The sequence below is a fragment of the Camelus ferus genome, chromosome 14, assembly GCF_009834535.1.
Source record: "Camelus ferus isolate YT-003-E chromosome 14, BCGSAC_Cfer_1.0, whole genome shotgun sequence".
NCBI classification, from domain to species: Eukaryota; Metazoa; Chordata; class Mammalia; order Artiodactyla; family Camelidae; genus Camelus; species Camelus ferus.
Window position 1 is genome coordinate 19,695,873 of NC_045709.1, and position 14,883 is coordinate 19,710,755.

Here is a 14,883-nt window from a genome sequence, read left to right on the forward strand (position 1 = left end):
CTGTCACGGGCTCTACGCTGACTCTTCCCCAAGCAGGAAATGCTCTCCCCAGAGAGCTCACTCTTCACCCTCTTCAGGACTCTGCTCAGCATCGCTCTCGGGGAGGCCTTTCCCAATCTACGTGGCCCAGCAAATCCCCACCCAACACTCCTCCTCCCCCTTCTGTGACTTATTTTTCTCCACAGCACTGTCCCTACCTGACAGATTTCATATTTTACTTAACCTGTCAGCTCCTCGGGGGCACAGGTTTGGTCTGTTTCGTTCACTGCTTTGTGACACCTGACACCCAGCATAGCACCTGGCAATACAGACACTCAAAGGTCTCTGCTGGACGTCGTTAAGGAGAAACAAAGCCGGACGCTAGTTAAAGGCAGTAAAGACAGTCCATTCAGCACACACTGCAAGAGGGGAGAGAGACTTCGGTCCAGACCCAAGCCCAACTTCAATCCACAGAGAGGCGACTGGACATCTTAAAAGAAGAATGAGGTTATGAGGAGGGGAACAGGTGGGGCTCAAGCAGTGGACAATTACAAAAAGCAGGGAGGGTGGTCAGTCCTTGTCCACAAGGTGAGGCCACCTGTGTCGGTCTGTCCTGGTCTCCTGGAGACTGGGAGACGGAGGCCCTGTCCTCCCTGGTTACCTTTCAGAGGAATGGCTTTCAGGTCCTTGAGAAGGATACTCCGGGTTGCAGGGGATACAGATACATCTCAAAGGGACAGAGAGAGGATTACAGTTGTAAGTTCTTCTAATAAATGATTAATAGAAGGGAGGTCATGGGCCTCTCCTCAGATGTTGGCTGGAACTAAGGGGAAATCTTTTTGGCAGCCATGCGCTTTCCCAAACAGGAACTCTTGGGGGGGGCCAGGGCATCCCAGGGGCATGGCCTCAGGCTGCTGGAAGTCGTGTTAGAGTTTACTCAAGTCTCTGAGCATGTGTATAACTGTGGGGTGAAGGGTGAGGGAGGGGCACAACGCTGCGCTGAAAGCTGCAGTTCTTACAGGCCAAAGCTGAGCCTTGGTCAAGAAGAGGGCTCAGAGGAGCCTGATTAAAGTTTGGTCAAAGGGGAGTGTCTTTGTGGATGGATGGACGGATGGATGGGTGGGTGGATGGATGGGTGGGTGGGTGGACACATGGATGGATAAATGGATGGGTGGGTGGGTGGATAGATGTGGGTGAATGGATGGATGGGTGAGTGGGTGGAGGATGGGTGGGTGGAGGGAGTAGAAGCGTTGGTGGGAAAGGGGTCAAGATGTTAAGATCCAAACTGAGATAGGAAATAGAAATCACCTCAGAGAAAAAGGGAAAATCGCCCACTCTTTCCAACAACGCCCTCTCCAGATTCCTGTGATGGGCACACTGAGGCTCCCACTCACCTATAAAACCATTAACGGGAACAAGCCGATAGTTCACCCCAGCCCTTCCCAGCCTGCACTTGCTTCCCGCAGGATATCTTCCAGGCCTGAGTTTGCTCCCTGCTTACAATTCATATTAAAAACAGATCCTAAGGAGTTTCCAGGAAGGTCTCCTGCGGAGCTGAAGCTATCTGTTCCTATTAACTTTTTATTAATGAAGCATCTTTCGGTAGTTCATTTTTTTCCCTTTCCCCTTGGCAGCCGTGTCCGAGATGCAGAAGAGCTTTAACCCACTTTCCTCCCTTTCCCATCCCCGTCTCAGCTTCCCTCCGCCTCCAGCTCACACTCGGATCCAAAAACATCCCGTGTGTGAGATCACAAGGCAGGCCTGGTTCTCCAGGTAACCACCTGGTTCCAGTAGCTCCACGCAGCCCTAGGTTATAGCAATTTGCATTTTCTCAGCAGCTCACCTGCAATATCAGCCAGATTTCTTTTTTTGTCTTTTCAATCATACAACAGACATTAAAAAAAGAAAAAGCATGTTTATAATTTACATTTGAACATAATTTGGAGACAGGGCAGATTCAGGGTTTGTGAAGCCTTATGTTTACATGGGGAGAGGGGAGTGAGCTCCTTATTTAAAAAAAATCCAAAATGACAAATACAAACTTCTATGACCATGTGAGCACACTGTCAGCGGCTCTCCCAGGGGTTTGGACCAAGTTTGAATGAGGGGCCCTGAAGCTTAAGATTCATTAGCTCCCCAGTCAATCTGCCTCTGCTGGGAGATAGAAAAGGCTAGAGAGGTTTATACTGCAGCATTAAAATCTCTGGAAAACCGCTAAGCATAACAGTCTTCTATTACATCAATCCTCTCGATACTATTCTTATCTCTCTTTCACAAACCTCCACCCCTGCTGTTCCCTCTAATTTGGCAGCAGCAATTCATTATAAAGGTGCATGTGCTGGGCTGGGGTTGGGCATCCTTCCCCTGTTTGGGCTCTAACAATCTAGCACTGTGTCAATTATGTAACAGCCAAAACAGGGAGTGTAAGGGAATACGAAAAGCATCATCGTAGTTCTTACATAAGCCTTCACAAACCATCCATAAGATCTGCCCCCTAGATCGGGATACTCGCAATTATATAAGGTAGAGAGAAAACACTGATTCAGCAGCCAGCTTTACTTCCGACCTTAAAAACAAAAAAAGCTCTTTTTGCCCTTAATTTGCTAGTCTCTGTTAGCAAAGTAAGTTTTCAATTTGATGGAGAAAGCAATCTTTGATAAGACTTGATGATCTTTTCACTTAAACATAAAGGAATATCCTGATAATGCTACCCAACTTCACTGATACCTCTGCACAAAGAAATGTCCCACTGAGGATTCCCCCGCACATTCTGCATGGAATCATGGGTCCCTGACAAACATCAACTATTCCTTGCAGGTTTAAGAAAAGTCAAGGTATTCTGACAAAATACAAAAGTGTACATGCTATCATTCTTCCACACATCTCCTTTCCAATACCATTTTTCTCTCTCCGTATTTCTAACCACTTGCTTTTACTTTCCTTAAGCCACTGCAGCCACACCTTGAGCTAAAAGTGACAAATTAAAAGAAAACAGTGCTATCCAATGGGTCTCAGCCCTGGCTACACATTAGAATCACAAAGGAGCTTTTAGTATTACAAGTGTCATATAGCATCACCAAAAACCAGTTAGAACAGAACACTGGGGTAGTGGTCACAAAAGGAGGTGCCTAGACACTAGTAAATCTGATGTTTCTACTTTTGTCTTCTTCTTACCTGAAAAAAAAAAACCTATAAATACAAGTAGAGGTTGGGGGGGGGGAGATCTTTAATAACCGGCAGTTCATAATTACTAAGTTTCCATCAGATATAAAAATAAAATCATTCAATAGTTTAAAAGCCATAAAGATATCTATGGGGTCCTTTTATTACCATCAGTAAATACCAAAGAATTTTCACCAAGTTTCTTAACAGCCTTTACAAAACCTTTTTTTTAATGTTTTCCAATTTTACCTAATGAGTTCTGTATTACCTTAAAGGGTATCTCCAGCTAAGACCATGCTTATTTTCAAGTAAAGTTTGGGTTTAAATCAGAAATTATGGCTCTGACTTATCCTCAACCTCTTTTCCTAGATGCTCTGGTAATCACTTTTATAACTTTACCAATGAGCAAATATTTTTTAAAAGCACTTATATAATAAGAGAGTACAGGCGTCTTTGGTACCCTGCCAAGAGTACTTCTTTCCGTGTTTGTATTTAAAATAGAATGGTAGTAACATCACTTGTGTGCCTTAAATTCCTTCTGTGCACAGGCTCAGAATGAAAAAAATGGATGTAGCAAACCGCTTCACTGCTTTGCCATTATAAAGCTCAAAGGAAATAACACATTCATACTAAATTAAGACGAAGACACAGAACAAATTATCCAAAGCTGGGGGTGTAGGGGTGGGGAGGAATTCGGTTGAACTAACCTGCCAGCCCTTCTAAAACAGAGGATGTTTAACCTGGCAGCACTCGGGTGTCAAATGAGCTGCAATGGCTCAGCCCAAGCAGGTGATGCAGGCAGCAGAGAATAAGTGCTATGGTGACAGAAAAGCCAAATAAACCCTGCGCTGCCCCGAGCCCCCGCTGCAGTCACTCCCCAGTCCGCGCGGGCTCCAGAAGGCAGGCACCGGAGCCCAGCCCGCCCCCGCCGGACTGTGCAGAAGAGGATTCGCTCACCTGGGTGGGAAAGAGTCAAGAAAGATGTTCAAGAAGCCACCACTGCCCTTAACGAGACTCTCATCCCGGACCGGGTTCCCACACGCCTCCTCCTCCTCCTCCTTCACCAGCTCGAGTTTTCTATTTGGCGACAGGTTTGGACTGTGCTGACCGGCCGAGGAGGTCCGCAAAGCAGGGGAGGGCGACAAACTTGCCGCGACAAGCCAGCAGAGGTGGCGCAGGTGGCGGAGGCAGGGTCGCCCCCGCGCCCGCGCCGGCTCCTCAGCCCGGCCCCGCCGCCCGCCCACGCCCGCCGGCGCCCGCCCGCGCCCAGTGCTCACCTCGCGCCGGCGCCGCCCAGGCCGCCGCCCCCGCTCGGGGCGCGCGGTGGCCGCGGGCGGGGACCGCCGACCGAACGCCGAGGCGCTCCTCGGCTGCAGCGGCCGCCCCTCCGGCCGCCTCGCCCGGACAAAGAGAAGCGGCGGGGCGGGCGGCGGCGAAACCCGGGCCTCGGAGCGCGCCGCGCACCCCGCGCAGCCCGCGCGCCTCGTTTGCGGGGTGCGGGCGGCGGTGACAGCGGCCGGGCGGCGAGCGGGCTCGCGCGGGAGGGCGGCGCGGGGCGGAGAGGCGCGCACCCCCTCCCGACCGCCCCGAGACGCACACGCCGGGACCCGCGCCCCGCGCCCCGCAGCCCGGCCGGGGAGCCGCAGCGCCCTCTGCCGGCCGCGCGCCGTCCCGCTCCAGCTCCGGGAAGGCCTCGCTGCGCCACCGCGGTCCCAGCGCCCCGGGCGACCCCGGCGGGTGGCGTGAGGCCGAGGCGGCGGGGGCTGCGGGGCAGTGGGCTTCGAGGAGTGGGATCTTCTGTTGTCTTCCAAGGACAGAAGAGGGAGCAGCTTCAAATTTGATAGCAGCAAGAATTTGGTTTCAGCAGCAGGAATTTGGGTTCAGCCCCAGGAAGAACTTGGAGCACAGTGGGATTCCTGATGCACGAGGAGCCCAAAGTTGACCTCTGGAAGATTGACCTTTGCGGAAAAAGCAGGTGTTGCTTTCTAGAATCGGATTCATGTCTGTGTTTAATAAGCACTGAATGTGCCTAACACTGATCGAGAGGTTCTAGAGAACCTCTCAGGACTAAATATAGTAAAGACTTCTCAAAGAAATGCTCCCGGCTCTCTCGAGCAGTGCACCTGTAAGGCTTGAAAAGATAAGCGAGATGGGAGAACTTCCGCCGCCTCTGGGTCAAACCGCAATGTCAATAACATTTGCCTTATAAAAATGAAATGCTAATGCTGGTCCTCGCATTCTTTACGTGTTTTTTTTTAAGGGAAAGGGGTGTCTTTTTCCAAACTACCATGTTAAGCCATATTTTATACCTGTTCATTTTTGAAACACACTGCACTACTTGGTGAAGGGAAATCGAGCAAAAGTACCTTTTTCCGCACCACTGTCTTTTAAAATTATTCTAACAGATCTCGCTCCTCTGGAAGAATCTAGGGCAAGATTTCATAGTTTTTCCTGTCACTTTCAGGTTAAAAAAAAAAAAAAAAAGTCTGATTCTCTGGTATTAAAAAGCCCAGTCCAATCCAAATTGAAACTTCGGTCTCATTCCACGTAAGCCCACCCCACTCCCCTCTCGCCAACCACCAGCTCCCAGCCGGACTCAAGCTCGGAAGCCTGCATGGGGAAGGGAAAGGCCTTTTCTGTCTTGTTTTACATCCCCGGGCTGGCTCTGCAGACGGGCTCCTCCAGGATGTAGGGCAGGGAGACCCCTGCACCAGGCCCTCCCTGGTCCTGGCTTCTGCGTCAGCTGGGTTTGACTGCGTTTTGCCTCAAATATGCACATTTTCCTCTTGTGTTTGCCCTGAAGGTCAGTCTTTCCTCCACTTTGAGACTCCTCAAATAATACAGAAATCATAAATTCTGTCCCTAAACCTAAGATAAATTCCCCCCAGGCAATTATATTTGGCGTGGCTGAAACATCGGTAGAATAAAAATGGCTGCAATCTTCTTGATGCGACACGAATTTCTAATGCCTTATGAGTCTCTTGAGAATGTGACATTAATTTAGGGCTGTAACTAAAATACTCTATATCCAAAAACATGTTCTTTGCTACCCTTTGCTTGTTTTGTGTACTTATGGTGGAATAGGCTTCAGTTACTACAGCAAAGACTACGGAGAAAGTATACAGAGATTTTAACACAATCTGTAGCATGCAAAGACTCTTCTTCAGGAAATATATATTCAAACCAGTCTCCTTAACACCCCAGACTCCTTAGTTGTATGCTACAGCGCCTAAACCCTCGTCACAGAAGCCTTGCCAGAGGCTTTTTAAGGACAATTGAGAATCGCCTAGCATTTTGCCTGGGACCTCAGAAAGGCTTTTCTCTCGAGAGCAGTGAGTATTGACCCCAAAACCAGACATGATGATAAAATGTGCACAATATCGGCACACAACTTACTTACATCCCTCCAGGCCTCCCATATCTTGACCCATTTGGTTCAAAAAAGGCTTTTTCCTCAGCATTCATTTCACCACAGGTGCTCCCTGGGCAGTGTGAGGACCACACTGACATGGTCCCCGCCTCTCAGGGAATTTACATTCTGGGTAATGACAGACTCAGGTGCAAGGACCAGGGAAGAAAGAAATAGGAGGACATGATGGAAATGCAGAGAGCAGGGTCCCGACATTAGATGCCCATTGGCACTTGTATGCCTGGCTGTGCCTCCGGCTGTGGGGCTCCAAGGGAAGGGAACATGACAAGTGCCCAGGTGGAAAAGAGCTTGCTAACTCCATCTCTGTGTTCATAACTTTCCTCCCAATTTCAAGAGTTAATTTTGAGCTTTTTTTAAATTTCAGGGGTGGGGCTAGCTTTTATTTTCCCAAAATTTGAATTATTGGGTTAGAAAATATTAACTTGTTTATGACTACATGTACATATAATAAATTATATATGTGTGTAAGTGTATATATGTGTGTATATGTGTATATATTGTATACAGGTGTGTATATGCTTATATAAAATATTTGTGCAGCATATATATATATCATATATGTGTGGCATGTGTATATATATAATATATACTGTATATATGATACATAACAGAGAGGGAAAGCGACCCAAATAAAAAGGCTACACCAATTTATACTCCTGTCATCAAGGTACAAGAAAAGCTGTTTCACTTCTCTTTTAATCTCCTTTAAAATGTTTGCAAATTTGATAACTATAAATAATATCCAATTCCCTTCCTTTTTCTTTATGTGATTTTAAATATAACATTGGCACATACAGCGGAATATAAGTAACATGTATCTATGTTATCAAACAAATAACAGATGAACCCATAACCCAGCCAATAACTTGCATCCATCAGGAGCAACTCCTTTGTCCCCTTCCTTCCTCCTCACTCCACCCCCAGGGGAACCTGTGTTCTGTATTTTATGCCCATTGTTCTCTTGCCTTTCTTTAAAAAATAAGTTTGTCACATATGCATATATAATTGAATAATGTATTTGTGAATTTGGTTTTTTCAGCCTTATAAAAAATGGCCTCATGCTTAATGGGGGTCTTCAACTTGCTGATTTCACTCAACATTATGTTTCTAAGACTTGTCTGTGTTACGGCACATAATTGAAGTTCATTCATTTTTCACTGCTACGTAATGTCCATCATTTTCCTATTGGATTGTTTTCAGCCTTTTAAAAAATTATGAATCCATATGAACATCTCATAAAAGTCATCTTGTGTATCAAAAAACATTCAAGATAATGCTAAATATTTTTGCAAAGGACCAATGGAAACCCTGGCTGGACCAATGTACCTTTCCACCAGCAATATATGAGATATCTCAGTTATCCACATTCTTTCCAACACTTTCTATGGTCAGACCTCTTCCTTGGTGGCAAGCTAGTGGGTATGAAATGCCATCTTACTGGAGTCCTACTGGGTATTTCCCTGATTACTAATGCAACAGAACTCTCCTTATGGTTATGTGCCAGACATATTTTCTCTTCTGTGAAATACCAGTCCATGTCTTTTGCACATTTTTCAATTGTATTTAGTCATTTATCTTACGGATTTATAGACGTTCATTGTATATTCTGGATACTGATTCTTCACTGATTGTATTACAAATATGTTCTCCCAGTGAGGGACTTAATTTCCATTTGCTTTACGGTATTTTTTGAAGTAGTCTTAATATTTAAAATAATCAAATTTATCAACCCTTTCATTGATGAGTTTCTGTGTCGTGTTTAAGAAATTCTGAAAGATATTATCCTATATTTTTGTCCTAAAAATATCAAAGTTCTGCCTTTCACATTTTAAGTACTTAATCAATTGGAATTGATTTTTGGTGTTTGTGTGAGATGAGACTCCAACTGCAATTTCATCCATGTGAATACTCAGATGTTCCAGACCACTTACGAAGCAGGCCCTTCTCCCCTCAGTCGTCCGCAGTGCCACTTCCTTTGTGTCCCAGAGCTCCAGACACATGTGGGCTTCTTCCTGAACTGTGCACTTTGTTCTACTGGTCAGTTTGTCTCTGCCCATACCAATATCCAGTGCATAGGTGCTGCAGATTTATTATAGGTCTTTGTATCAGCTAGAGCAAGTTCATCTACCTTATGTTTCTTTAGCGCCAACCTGACAATTTCAATGAAAACTCCATTCACTTTTATTTAGAATTTGGAGAGAATAAACAACATCTTGACATTGAGTATTCCTCTCCAAATCATGAATATCATTCAGTTTTCTTGGGTGTTCTTTAATAAGATCTTATGATAGCCTGTATATAGAATTTACATGTCTTTTGTTAAAATTATTCCTGCTGTGGCAGATTGCCAATTATCTCCCAAAAATCCATTCATCTCTTCCTGGGGACACAGCTTCCCAGAGAGATTCCAGTCACGCCAGGAGGGACGGTGCAGCCTCTAGGTAGCTCCTACTGAAAGAATCACTGCTTTTCCTGGACTCAGGTTTCCCCCACGTTGTGCTGACCACAACATTGCCGAGGGAGTGGCCCAGCTTCCGTCTTTCAGATGAGTTCAGTGCTCTCAGGAATGACCTAGCAAAAAAGTGAAAGGAACCTAGGCCTCTGGGCGACCTGCTGAAGCAGAGCCGTCTGCCAGCCTAGACCAGCCACGCTGGAAACGTCTCTCTCACTTAAGGCATGCTTTTCTGGGCTATTTGTTATGTTGTGCTATCATTTTATATGCTGTTAAGAGTCTGTTAAGTAATATTTTATCTAGAATTTTTACATTGATGCTTAAGAGTGAGATTGAACTGCAATTTTCCTTTATTCTCATGTTCTTTCCTTGTTTTGATACCATAAAACGCATTAAGAATATTTCCACTCTTTCAGTCCTCTGGAGGAATTTACATAAGATGAAATGATCTGTTTCTAGAAAATGTAATTGTACTCATCCATAAAATCATCTGGATTTCATGTTTTTGTCATGAAGAGCTTTCACTATTGTGTGATTTGATTTTAACACTTTATTAATAAATAACAGTGCTATCTCAATGTAATTTTAATTTCCATTTTTATATTACCAGTGGATTGATCATCTTTCCATATGTCTATTTTTTTATTGAAGTATTGTTGATTTACAATGTTGTGTTAGTTCCTGGTGTAGAGCACAGTGATTCAGTTATACATTTATATCCATATGTCTATTAATTGTGGGTTTCCTATTTTGCAGATTGCCAATTTATTTCTTTTTCCCATTGTGATCCTTTAGATTAATTCAGGTTCCCCTTCCACTGCGGATGGAATACTATTCTCCACCCAGATGGATGGTGCTGGGCTTGGCCCTGTGGCTTGCTTTGGCCAACAGAACATTAGCAGACATGGCCTAAGCAAAAGGCTTTCATTACACTTGCTCAGGCTGGCTTATCTCCTGCAATGTTGTCACCATGAGAACCAGCAGGGTAATCAATGGTCTTTGAGTGATGAGTACACCTGGAACAGCCCTGTACCCAAATTACATTCTGGAGCCAAGCCCAGTGAACTTGCAGCCTGAAGCAGAGTCACCCAGCTCAGTCTAAGTGAGGCAAATCAGGCTGACCAGCAGACTCATGAGAGAATAAATGCTGTCGCTGTAAGCCACCGAGTTAAGGGGATTTGTCATGCAGTAACATTGAGGCAATAGCTGACTAACACATCTATTTATCGATCAAGGTGTTACAGCGTTACTTACCAACTTTTGTAGTGATTAGCTTATACAAGTTTAATATATAAATACAATTAATATATATAATTAATTTTATACAAGTAGTAGCATTTGCTGTAACTTTTCCCCTCGTGCTAGAGTTTGTCTTATATTTTCATGGTGTGCCTTAATTTTACAGAGGGAAAATTCACGTTTTTAGTTAAGTTTGTACACTTTTCCTTCTGTTAATCTTATACTCCTTTTGAACCTAAACTAAGTCTTTCCCAATTCTGAAATTTAAGAATCAATTCCATTTCCTGTTTTTCTAAAACTTTAAATATATGTAATTCAGTAATCTATCTAGAATAAGAGAGGTCTATTAATCACACCTAGACCCTCTGATTTTTCCCCTGAGTTCACTGTAGTACACCTGGGAGCTCTAAAAGTGTATCCTAATGCTAATTGGAAAAATGTTTAAATTGGAAATTCATTCAGATTATATCACAGTCACCCTTATAGCGAACGTGTTTGTTTTTGCTTTACATTTTTAATTAAATTAGCATGCCAGTTTAACTATCCCAATTACTTTGTGTTTAACCAAAAAGCTGAAATGAAGCTTTCGTTCGCTGCCCCGCTCCTCTAGAGAATTCAAACTTACCACAATCATTGAGTAATCCACATCTTTGTTCCTTATTAACTGGAATAATTGAATTGCTCCCCCATTTTTTTTTTTTTTTTGCAATTTCCAGTTCCTGGATTATCTTATGATCCTCTTATCTGTACAAGACTGGAAAAAGGTTGCATGAATAGCACTACTGTATTGAAGGTGTCCTGCTGTGACTGAAGGGCTGTCCCTGGCGGATCCTTCCCCGATTCCCCAGGGGAGAATTGCTGCTCTTCCTCCTGAGGTCCCACAGCAGGGTGTGTATGGGACTTGCATCGCAACGTGCTTTTGTTTACATGTTTGTTCACCCCATTTAACTGTGAGTCCCCCATTGGCTGTAGCTCATTTCTAATTGTCTAGCACTCTTCTTGGTACTTGGTTCACAGAAGATGCTCACTAAAATGTTGGTTGATCAACTGATTGGGAGGTTGCACTGGGTGATATTAAAGCGATGGTGAGCAGCCTAGTTTGTTAGCTTTCTTTCTCTTTCCTTTCTGTTAGACCATGACCAACACATAATTCAGGTAAGCTCTTGTACCGGGTCATTCTTTTCTCCCTCTCACTCCAGACAGTTATTAGAGTGCCCAAACACCACATGGGAGAAAGGAAAGTGGGAATAGAAAAGATTATCCCCAGTTTTTACAACTAAGTTACCCTAGCACCGTGATATACTGGATAGAGCACTAAACTAGGGGTCAGGGGACTTAGGGTCCACGTCTAGCTCTTCCCCCAATACCCAGCTTAGAGCATGTAACTTCATCCCCCGTGATTGCAATTTTGCCGTCTGTAAATTGTAACGTACCACTGCATTGCACAATCTGTTAAATCCTTAGGACTTTAGCTCTGCACAGACCTAATCAGGATTAGAGTCATTCATCAGGCAGTCACACTGCACAGTGGAAGGACACAGGGCTTTGGAGTTAGGAGGTTGGGCATTGAGTCCAAACTCTCAGCTACTAGAGCAACAACTTTGGTCAAGTTATTTAACTTTACTGATGCTCAGGTTTCTGTGGAATCTATAATACCCCTCTTGTGAAGCTGCTGTGAACTTTAAATGAGATAACGGAGATAAAGCACGTGGCCCAGTGCTTAGCCCACAGGAGAGTCTAGACAGGAACCTCGGTTGTGTTAATCACTCCCCAGTCCCTGCACACAGAGGATACTCATCTTTCACTGATGCTCACATACACACACACACACAGTAGAACAGGTAAAGACAGAAATCCAATGTTAATGACTTTCACCCCATGGTTTTGGTACCATCATTGCCAAGAAGAGAGGCCATCTTAGAGGCAGTGATTTAACGGCTGAATGTTAAATTCTTGATGTCTTACAGCCATTAAAGGACTACTCCCTAGGTAATTCCCCCTACGTCCAGTGAAATGAAAAAATTGCCAGATATATGGAACTTTAAAACTGGGGTAATTAAGTTCTTTAAATCCTGGACAAAGACACCACTAAAGTGTAGGTCCATTCCAATAATTTTTTAAGTTATAAAGAATATTTCATACGCAGTAAGCAATATTACACGATGGCACAATGGAACAGAATCACCAACTGTTCAAAACGTTTTGTTTCTGCTGCACTTTACGCCTTAGATCTGGATACTAAGGTTTGAGATTGCTTGTTCTGAAACAAAACTCACCAGCCCTCAAGGCGATTCACTTTGGAATCGGTTGCTCAAACCCACAACAGTCTTCAAAACCCGGAGGAAGAACTTAGATGATTCAACCATCCTCTCGAATTGGGTTTTGAAATTCGGGTGTAATTTGGGAGCAGTTTCTTCACAGGTCTGCCCAGCAGAGGGCAACAGGACCCCGGGAAACGCAGCGAGAGTATCACCTGGCTTTGAAAACCGGCTCCGGGAGGGGCCGCTCAGAGCCGCAGCCGGCACGGGCCGGTGCCTCTCCTCCCCGCCACGAAGAGCCCCAGGGCCAGTGCAGAATGAAAAGACCGGCCCTTTGTCCAAAAGCAAGAAGAAAGCTTTTCCTTTCTTCTGCAGTCTCTCTCTCGACCTGTCCTGTTGTGTTTTATTTGCTATTTACCGTCCGCTCCCTCGGGCGCGCGGATCCTGGAAGAGGGGCGCGGACCCTCCCGGCCCCGAGCAGGGACCGCGTCCTGCGCCCTGGCCAGGTTCCTGGGCCAGCACCGGGAGCCGACCCAGGATCGTGGGGCCCTGGGACAGCACTGGGCACACACCTGACAGAGCACCGTTTACTCTCCGAGCCCAGCCAACGCTAACAACCTAGGTCCCCCTAAATCCAGACTGCGCTGTCACCTAAGTGCCATCCAGCTTCTGGAAGGAAAGGGGTAACAGCTCCCCACGGTCCTGTGACCATCAAAGCGGACACCGCCGCCACCGCCGCCGCCCAATCTCCCCTCTCCTAACGCCAGCCATGTCACTTTCCTTGATGTTTCTTCCAACACCTCAAGTGTACTCTCCTTTTGGGAACTTTGTCCTTAAGATGTCCACTCCCCTGGGCTCTTCTTGCCCAGAGACTGTGGGGACCCCCTCCCTCCCTGCAATCACTCAGAACTCCGTTCAGATGTCACCTTCTCGAGGAGGCCTTCCCCAGCTAAAATGGCGTCCCCCTCCGGGACCGTAAACCACCTTTGTTTTTCCTCAGAGCACTTACTTCTGACCCCTGACGTATGGTGTCAATTAGCCTGCTCCTGGTGGGTCTGCACGTACTAGAATATCCACACAAGCAGGAATTTTTGTGGAGCTTTTGGTCCATGACTCTATCCCCAGCTCATGGAATGGTGCCTAGCATGTGTAAACACTCAGATGCTGAAATAAGAATATGTCTTGACAACCCACTGATGAGACAAAAATAAAGAGCAAAGAACCACCAGGGCAGGGCCTGCAGGGTGTATCTGTCAGATCAGTAGATGGGATGGAAAGGAAGAACCCTTTTCCAGTACACAGACTTGCTTTGAAAGCAGAATGCTGACTTTGCTTAGGACCATCGTATTTCCCCATCGCCTAGCCTGTGATGCTTTTACAGCATCCTCGGAGAGTGACGGCTCCACTCCTTTTATAGGTGAAATAAATAAAGCCTAGAGAAGTAAAGAATCGTACTTAAGGTCACACAGCTCCCCGTGGCAGAGCCAACCAAGAAGACCAGAACCCAAGCAAGCCTGACTTTTATCCTCGTACACTTTTCGAGATCATACTGTTCCAAACATGTGGTCTGCAAACTGAGCTTTTCATTCTACCCCAGGGTCAGGAGGACAGACCTAGTGGCCTGGCCTTTGGGGAGTTTATTCAGCTTGTTTGCAGAGATCAGTCAGCTTTGCTTTGGATTCAGTTTAGGGCCAATGCACCCATAATTCTTTATTAAGAAGCCCAAGCTTATGATGGTTCTGAGCAATTGCATATTGAATGTCAAGAGAAAAGATAGGGGAGTGCATTGTGTGTTGTGAAATATTGCAACAGACAGGCGTGTTCCAAGGTATGCGATTCTAAGCGTTTGCTTCCTGGATGATCATTGATCTCTGGTTCCCGAGGAGTTCATTGTCTAGCCCTGAGCACGGCACCGGTTCCAGCCCATATACTGCACTAATTAGCCACAACTACATTTCACATGAGGCTTTCCTTTGTGGTGAACTTTAATATTCAGCAGAACAGACATTCTTACTCCTTTGATTGTGTTTTTCTAATTAAATTGCAAATTGTAATTGCTTCCTACTCTGGAAAGATCTTAAACTTCATCATTGAGTTCCTATGCTCACATATTATCTTTATTTTTCAGGCCTTGCCACAACCAAATAACCAAATACCTTACCCCATAGATAACTTTTGGATAAATATAAAATCTCCTGTTTGACCGTAATCCTCACAACATGGTTCTCTAACAGTGTCTGATGTATAATTATCACAAAAGGGACAGGAATAATACATGTCAGTGTGAAAAGACAAACTGAAATCTATCATACCCTTATTTATGAACCACTGTGTTTCTCATTTCCTGATCTTTAAAATGGAAG

At 45.1% G+C, this 14,883-nt stretch overlaps 1 protein-coding gene across 3 annotated transcripts in view; it reads right to left on the reverse strand.

Annotated features, from left to right (window-relative positions):
• The window catches only part of MTUS2 (microtubule associated scaffold protein 2), a 410,325-nt gene extending 405,579 nt beyond the window's left edge, over positions 1 to 4,746 (reverse strand). Inside the window, exon 1 of one of the 3 annotated variants that reach the window (XM_032496368.1) lies at positions 4,419 to 4,746. The gene's annotated coding sequence lies outside the window, so the exon portion shown is untranslated. The other 2 variants (XM_032496367.1, XM_032496369.1) reach the window with 2 other exon arrangements.
• Between the last annotated feature and the right edge of the window lie 10,137 nt (positions 4,747 to 14,883).